Below are 8759 nucleotides of genomic sequence, written 5' to 3' on the forward strand. Positions count from 1 at the left end.
AGCTGAGCCGAGTACTCCGCCACACAGCCACACACTCAAGCTGTCCAAAACAATGGGGTTGCTGAACTGGCGCTATATATATATATATATATATATATATATACACCAATCAGCCATAACATTAAAACCACCTGCCTAATACTGTGTAGGTCCCCCTTTTGCCCCCAAATGGCTCTGACCCATCAAAGCATCGAATCCACAAGACCTCTGAAGGTGTTCTGTGGTATCTGGCACCAAGACAGCAGCAGCAAATCCTTTAACTCCTGTAAGTTGCGAGGTAGGGCCTTCATGGATCAGACTTGTTTGTCCAGTACATCCCACAGATGCTCGATCAGATTGAGATCTGGGCAGTCTAACCCTAACCCTAACTCTAACCGTAAGTCAACACCTTGAACTCTTTGGCTTGTTCCTCAAACCATTCTTGAACTATTTTAGCAGTGTGGCAGGGCGCATTATCCTGCTGAAAGAGGCCACTGCCATTAGGGAACGCCGTTGCCATGAAGGGGTGTACTTGGTTTGCAACAATGTTTAGGTAGTTGGTCCATGTCCACATGAATGCCAGAACCCAAGGTTTCCCAGCAAAACATCACACTGTGTCTGCCAGCTTGCCTTCTTCCCATAGTGCATCCTGAGAAGAAGGCAAACGTAAATGCACACGGCCGTCCACATGATGTAAAAGAAAACATGATTCATCAGATCACGCCACTATCTTACATTGCTCCATGGTCCAGTTCTGATGCTCACATTTGTGTCTAGGCATTTTTGGCAGTGGACAGGGGTGAGCTCTGTTTCCAATTTCTCTTCTCTGTTTCCAGTTTCTAAGTCATCCTGCAAGGAGTCCCCATTTAGTCCAGCACATTTACACTTTCTCTTGAGCCTTCAGTTCAGACGATTCACCAATCTTCCAAGGTGCTACCCATCTCTGTTCATGATACTTGCCATCACTTAACCTTATATGCTGATGATGTGTTAGTGTTTTGGAAAGTCCTAAAGAGTCTATACCTCATCTGTTAACCATCTGGGAGGAGTTTGGATGCCTATTTGGCTTTAAAATTTACTTGCAAAATCTGCACTTTTATCATTAAATGAACCTGCCATACCATCATTTATTCTGGTCACTATTCCCATTGTTCATACGAATTGAAAATTTCCCCTCTCTCAATCAGATTGCTAAACACAATTACTCTTTAGCATTTACAAAGGTGCAGGACTATCTAGATAGATGGACTAACCATCCTATTACTTCTCAAGCCTGAGTTTCCATCATAAAAATTAACATTCTGCCCAGAATTCATTTTGTTAGCTCCATGGTCCCAACCCCCCCACCCACCAACCAACTTCTGGAAAAGAAATTACATTCTGTTGTGTCTAAATTCATATGGAAAACAAATGGCCCATCTTAAACTCTCCATTCTGCAGAGGAGAAGGGAGGACGGTGGATTAAATGTCCCCTACATTGAAATTTACTACTGTTTATTTGTGCTTAGACTGGTACTCAATTGGCTCGACCCCCAAACTCATGTCTAGATTGTCCAGATTGTCCAGATTTAGAGCCTGATTTGGATTGGGATGCTGTGTGCTCCAACATTCCAGATGCGCAACCCTAAACACGAGTTGATTCATTTTAAATATTTGAACAGAACATACTTAACTCCTCATAAACTCCAGTGCATGAATATTATAAGTGACCGCATGTAGTCAAATATAATGAAGGTCTCCCGCACTTTTATCTGTATGTTCTGGGAATGTCCACTGGTTACTGAGTTCTGGGTTAAGGTAGCATCCAAACTATCGAATATCTGGGACAACTATATTGGTCCTGATACTAAAGAATTTGTCCACACTTAACATTTCTAAACTCAAAACACTAATAGTTTTTGCCAGACTCACTGCTGCCAAGAAAATGACTGCAGTCCACTGGAAACCTCCTCAGTCTCTCTCCATTAGAGCATGGACTCTGTCCTTAATAGATGTAATCTACATGGAACTCTTCTTTATTTTTGAAGACAGAGGGCCTAGCCCTGCTAGTACACTGACATGAGCCATGTCAACTTACATGTTCAACTTTAGCTGTATTATGGCTGTGTTTGTGTGTTTGAGATCAGTGTTCTGATATTTCATCATTTCTCTTCCAGGCTGTGTGGGTGTAATCTGACAGAGGAAAGCTGTAGAGTTCTGTCCTCAGTTCTCAGCTCAAACTCCTCCAGTCTGAGAGAACTGAAACTGAGTGGAAATAAACTGCAGGATTCAGGAGTGAAGCTGCTCTCTGCTGGACTGGAGAATCCACACTGTACACTGGAGAAACTGGAGTAAGATCATCTCACACACACACTCAAATATTAAGTATGTTAATAAATGTCCAATTAATAATAATAACATAGCACCTTTCATTCATAAAATGCAGCTCAAGTACTTCATAATGGAAAAGATATAATAAAATGCTAAAATAATAAAACAATAATAATGCAACACAACATAAAAATAAAACATTAAAACCTAAAATGTCATTAAGAAATAAATATATGCAATCAGAAAGAATGTAAAATATTAGAAAAGACCATTAAGAAATCAAAATGCAGTTTTAAGCATAAAATCAAGAGGACTAATTAAAAGGCAAAGTTAATGTGTCTAAGCTGCTTTTTAAATATATTTAGTGCAGGTGCCTGATGGATATACGCTGGGAGTGAGTTCCTGGGAGCAGCGACACTAAAAGCAGTTTCACCGAGCTTCTTCTTATTAAAATTCACCTTAAGGAAGCCAGTATTTGTTGACATTTAAAAATGATTTGGGGTGAAATCCATCAGGCATTCTGCTAAATACACAGGTGCAATGCCATTAAGAGTTTTAAAACTAATAAGAGCACTTTAAACTTGACTCTGGATGTCACAGGTAACCAGTGCAGTTCCTGCACAATAGGAGTAATATGGTCTCTCTTTAGTTTGTGTTGGAAGCTGAGCAGCTGCATTTTGTACTAACTGTAATGGATAAATAGTAGATAATAGTAGGTAAAGAGAGTAAATGCATGGATGAGTTTCTCTGCATCTTCTTTAGATAAAAATGGATGAACTTTTGCAATGTTCCTCAAATGATAAAATGTGATCTTAGTGATATTATTGATGTGAGGAACAAAGCTGAGATCAGAGTTGACTATTACACTCAGATTTCTAACCTGTAACCAGCTCATTTTTCAATAAGTATTCTCTTTTTTGTTTATCTCCTACAATTAATATATCCATTTTCTCCTGGTTTAACTGTAGAAAGTTCTATAACATGCAGTCAGATATTTCATTCAAGCATGTAATCAATTTGTTAATTGGCTCTTGATTACTCAGTGACACTGATATATAAAGTTGTGTGTCATCTGCATAACTATGAAAACTGATTTCATGCTTTTGAATGAGTCTACCAAGAGGAAAGGGGCAGGGGGAGAAAAGCAAGTGTACTAAAATAGATCCTTATCGGACTCCAAATGAAATATCATATTGTCTTGATGAGTGACTTTCCAGTTTACATAAAACTGTTTACAATACATGTATGATCTGAACCAGCTTAGTACTGCTCCTGATGTTCAGGTCTGTGTAGAAGAATATCATGGTCTACAGTATCGAAAGCTGCACTCAGGTCAAGAAGAACAAGAATGGAAATGTGATCAGAACTGGCACTTAGCCACAGATCATTTAAACCCCTGACCAAATGCATGCACACCACAGCTCATTTGTAAGAAAACAGTTTTGACATGAAAGATGAGAAAAAGAGATCTACACTGTACGCAGGTGATCATGGACACCGAGCATCACACAGAGAAACTGCTGTGTTTAAATAGTTTAAAGTGTCTCAGTGACTGTTGGTCAGAAATCTCTCACACTGATGCAGTCTTCAGCCTCTCACGCTACAGTCAGTCACTTCTCTCTGTTTGAAACGTGACATTAACAAGAAATCCAAACACTGATAAACCTGGACATGCACAGGAATGGCACAAGGTTGTTGTGTTGGTTAAATTAGTGCTGGCTCTAAAGTGTTGAACAGCATTTAAAGAAGATGCCGTGACAAACAGAAGTGATTTATAAACTTGCTTTCATCCTCCAGAAAAAATCATACTGGTCTCTAAATATCTTAACAGTGTGCTCTAAATCTTCTGTCAGCTGAGGCGTTTGCACCGTGTTACTGCTATACACAGACAGATCCTTTATACAGATGCATTTCTTTTGTCTTAACTGAATGACTCATGTTATTCGTCTTCTTTTTGAATTTGTGTTTTTCTTGCTTTTTAATTTTTTTTTCCCTATTTAACATTTCTTTAATTAATGCCATTAATATGAAATTGAGTTTCACAAAAGTTTCATTAAATTGGTGTGTAATTGAAATAAATGCTTTAAATTATTTAGATTTGACAGCATGATCCATTTATTAAAATCACAGTAACTCACTGACACTTATACGACTTGAAGGTTCAAGTTATTTAGTTTTGTTTTATCTGTAAATTGACACAAACTCAGGAGCTCTTGTCCCCAGTGAGACCCCTAGCACACAGGAACAGGAGTCCAGTGTTGATGCTATTTCCCCAAGCTCCAGCTGAGTCCAGAACTCCTCCATAAGTGCCTGATGAATGTGAAAGTAGAGGACAGTGAGGTGTTGGTGGAGAAGCACTGGGTTGAGGGTCAGAATAAAGACCAGATAAAGCAGCTATAAACATACATAAAGAGCTAGCTCTTGTGCTGAGTGGCCAAGCCCATTTAACTCTGATCCAACACCTCCTCAACCTTTTCTCTCAACATCTTGTAGATGTTCCACAACATTAAATTTTTAATTTACACATTAAAGAGTTCCTGTGTAAATGCTCCTATACACAGTTTATGAATAAATTCATTTGTATGCAGTGTGATAAACGCGGCCCACTGTTTTATATGAGTAAAAAAAATTAAAGCGTGTATTTTCATGTGGTGTGGATTAGCATTGTTTCTGATGTTGAGCTTTGTTTTTCTGTGTGTGTGTGTGTTGGGGTGTTATGTGATTTGTATCTCTGTGTGAAAATTATAAGATTAATGGACAGCAACTGTTTTACTGTCAACAAAATTCAACTTTGTGTTAATGTTGAAATATCTACATCACTTCTCACATCAGAACAAAGTACATTTATTTCTACAGTGTGTAGATCAGTGTACATTACACACACATTTACTTTAATAACATGCCAGTACTAGTTGTACTTTACAGTGAGGTCAATAAGCCAATTTCTCTGATGTTATCTGTCCTCATGGAGCTGTTACCATTTTACAGACCTGTTTCTATTGTTCTATGGGAGCAAAAATATTCCAGAAAATGATTGTAATGGAAAGTAAATGTGTGCACAATGTACACTGATCTACACACTGAACACACTGTAATGAAGCAGTAAAGGACAGTGTGTAAATGTGTAAATGTTCTCCAGCAGAACTTTCCCCAGAGCTGCTGAACACACTGTATGAAAAACTCTCTGCTAGTAAAAAGACGTGTTTGTTCAGAGTGGCCTCTCTGTTATTATCTTGTTTCAGAAAGTTAAATACATCGTCTCATATGAGCTGAGACACATGGATCTGTCCAAGAGCAGTCCAAGTTTATACACAGACTGTTCATTTTATATTTTTATCCTGACATTAGAACCTTGTGTTCAGGTAGACAGTTTATTTCCCAACTGATGGAAACACCTCTTTTCACAAACAGATAAATAAATCAAACACTTCATCATTTCTCTTCCAGCCTGTGTGAGTGTAATCTGACAGAGGAAAGCTGTAGAGTTCTGTCCTCAGTTCTCAGCTCAAACTCCTCCAGTCTGAGAGAACTGAACCTGAGTGACAATAAACTGCAGAATTCAGGAGTGAAGCTGCTCTCTGCTGGACTGGAGAATCCACACTGTACACTGGAGATACTGAGGTACACACACATACAAACACTGATTTAAATATTTGTAAGAAACTGAAATGTGTTCATGAGAATCAGATTCACTTTCTAGATTAATTCTATATCGTGAATAAATAAAAACTGTACTTATGAATTGCAATTATAGCTGGTTAGATCTTGTGTCTCTGCTAGAGGTGTAACACAATGCTAATATCTGTATCTGTTTAGTGCACAAACTGTTTTCGTATTCAGATTTCAACCGGAAGTGGGCGTGGTCTGTACCAGAGGGTTTTTCATGTGACCCTATGCCTATGCCCTGAAAAACAGAACAACAAATCAGGGCTGCTGCAAAAAGAAAACATTTTTCATTTAAAAATTATAACACATTTGTTTGTTTGTTTGTTAGGTTTTTATTTAAATGTATAACTTTATTCAACTCCTGAACCGATGTCCTGTAGAACTTTCTGGAAACTTTTCTATCTTCTATCTAATGTAACTGAGTAAAAAATCTAACTGTGTTTCAAAACAACAATGTCTTTCTCAAATCAAGAAACTGTTATTTACCGTTAACAACATCAGCCACCTAATAATATTTGATCAGATTTACTTTAGCTTTTGTGTTTGTTACATTCCAGAAAGATCAGAAAAGTTCACTGGACACGCTATCAGAATCTGTTATAAAGCTGGACATGGTACAGGCTCCATGAGAACAGATAACATCAGAGAAATTGGCTTATTGACCTCACTGTAAAGTACCACTAGTGCTGGCATGTTATTAAGTGGTAGTGTACAGTTCTATAATTCTTTATTTTCTGTAATAAAATGCACTATATCTGCAGTGTTGGTTGTAGAAACTTGAAGACAGATCAGAGTGTATTGTTTGTAGGCTGCTCGCTCTCACATGTGTGTGTTATGTACATGACCTAATGATCTTATAATAAATTGTAGCTGAGAGACTGTGGAGTGCAGAAAGACGTCCCTGCTCCTGTAAATGTGCTGATGTGGTGTCCTGTCCTCTGATTTCTGTGTGTGAGAGAAACACACTGACATTTCTGTTCCATGTTCAACTTTAGCTGTATTATGGCTGTGTTTGAGATCAGTGTTCTGATATTTCATCATTTCTCTTCCAGGCTGTGGGGGTGTAATCTGACAGAGGAAAGCTGTAGAGTTCTGTCCTCAGTTCTCAGCTCAAACTCCTCCAGTCTGAGAGAACTGAACCTGAGTTACAATAAACTGCAGGATTCAGGAGTGAAGCTGCTCTCTGCTGGACTGGAGAATCCACACTGTACACTGGAGATACTGAGGTACACACACACACACACACACACACACACGCAAATGGAGAGAGAAAGAGAGAGAGCAGAATTTTAATAAATGCCAAAACATCCAGTTTTCATCTGTGGTATTTGTAATTGTAGTGATCTGATATATTTTCATTGTTGTGTGTGTGAGATGGAGAGTAAATGTACTGTATGTAAAGATTTTGTGTAGTTCATGTTTTCAATGCTAAAACTGAGTGTGTTAAGTGTGAGAAGGTTTTCTTTCTTGCAGGATGTATAACTGCAGTATTACAGATGAAGGTTGTGCTGCTCTGGCTTCAGCTCTGAGGTCAAACTCCTCATCACACCTGAGAGAACTGGATCTGAAATATAATAATCCAGGAGAATCAGGAGTGAAGCTGCTCTCTGATCTACTGAAGGATCCACACTGTAAACTGGAGACACTACAGTGAGTTACTGACTTACTGTCTCTTACTGTACGCTTTTGAATAATATTCACTGTGTCCTATTTAATGTTGACAGTTTGTCTGTGTGTGTGTGTGTCTTTGTACTAATCTTGTTTGTTTATTCTGATGCTCTTCTCTGTCTTTCAGCATTGCGTATGATAAACTCACCAGGACTGGTGTATGACAGGAGTCTCACCTCAAACCTCTTTTCCAGGATAAAGCAGTTTTGGTGAAGCGTTAGAACCCGTCCCACATTTCCCGCAGTTTGGGAGCTGAATCATTCATATTCAGATGTAGAAGTTGATTTAATCCTTCTTTTATTAAAAAAAAAAAACTTCCTTGTTTACTAATGTGTTTTAATGGTGGTTGGACTATAAGATATATATATTCTTTAACTAAAAAACTGTAACTGAAACTCTTTAACTACGTGCACTGTATATATTCCTGTTATTTAATAGTTTTGTATATATGTTGTGTGTATGTCATTTACACTATGTGTAGTACAAAATAAACAGTGACTGAAACACAACAGTTCAGGTGTGTGAGGACTGTACTGTAATTACACTTAGCATGGACCACTACCAGGACTAACACGTGTTCCACCACACTGAGAAACTTCAATGTTGTTATCCCCATGAATTATCCCCTATTTATCACTGTGAAAATAATTCTCTAAAACAATATAATACATAAAGAAAGCAGTTGAGCTAATTAGACACAAAACAGCACATTATATATAAAGTTTAAAAAGATCGCGACCCCCTCCCTGATATGCCTCACAGTGGTTTGATCCACTGCCTGCATTAATTGTGACCATAGAGCAGTGTGTGATGCTGTGAGTGTGCTGGTGATGGCTGATGTCCAGTAAATAATGTGGTAATGTTAGCTTCAAACAAAGCATGTGTCAGTCAGACATGCATTTACTTTTACCCATCAATAAAACACGTTTCTGATCATAACCAGACTGCATTCTGTTCATTCTAGTGATTTATTTCCCAGCCAAATGAACCTAGCTAGCTAGTTTTGTGTGTGTGAGACTACACACACACACACACACAACACTATTAGTAACAAAGTGAACATGAATATAGAGCCCCATAAGAGCTTTTCCCCTGTTACCTGACCTGTGATCAGTCCCTGACTACCAGCATTAAGG

At 38.3% G+C, this 8759-nt stretch overlaps 1 long non-coding RNA gene across 1 annotated transcript; it reads left to right on the forward strand.

The window, feature by feature from the left end:
• Positions 1–2059: 2059 nt before the first annotated feature.
• On the forward strand, positions 2060–7194 carry LOC128318910 (uncharacterized). Its single transcript, XR_008302335.1, has 3 exons — positions 2060–2309; positions 5737–5910; positions 7008–7194. It is a non-coding gene; the product is annotated as an uncharacterized LOC128318910 (long non-coding RNA).
• Positions 7195–8759: the final 1565 nt, after the last annotated feature.

The sequence above is a fragment of the Pangasianodon hypophthalmus genome, chromosome 9 (genome assembly GCF_027358585.1).
Source record: "Pangasianodon hypophthalmus isolate fPanHyp1 chromosome 9, fPanHyp1.pri, whole genome shotgun sequence".
Lineage (NCBI taxonomy): Eukaryota > Metazoa > Chordata > Actinopteri > Siluriformes > Pangasiidae > Pangasianodon > Pangasianodon hypophthalmus.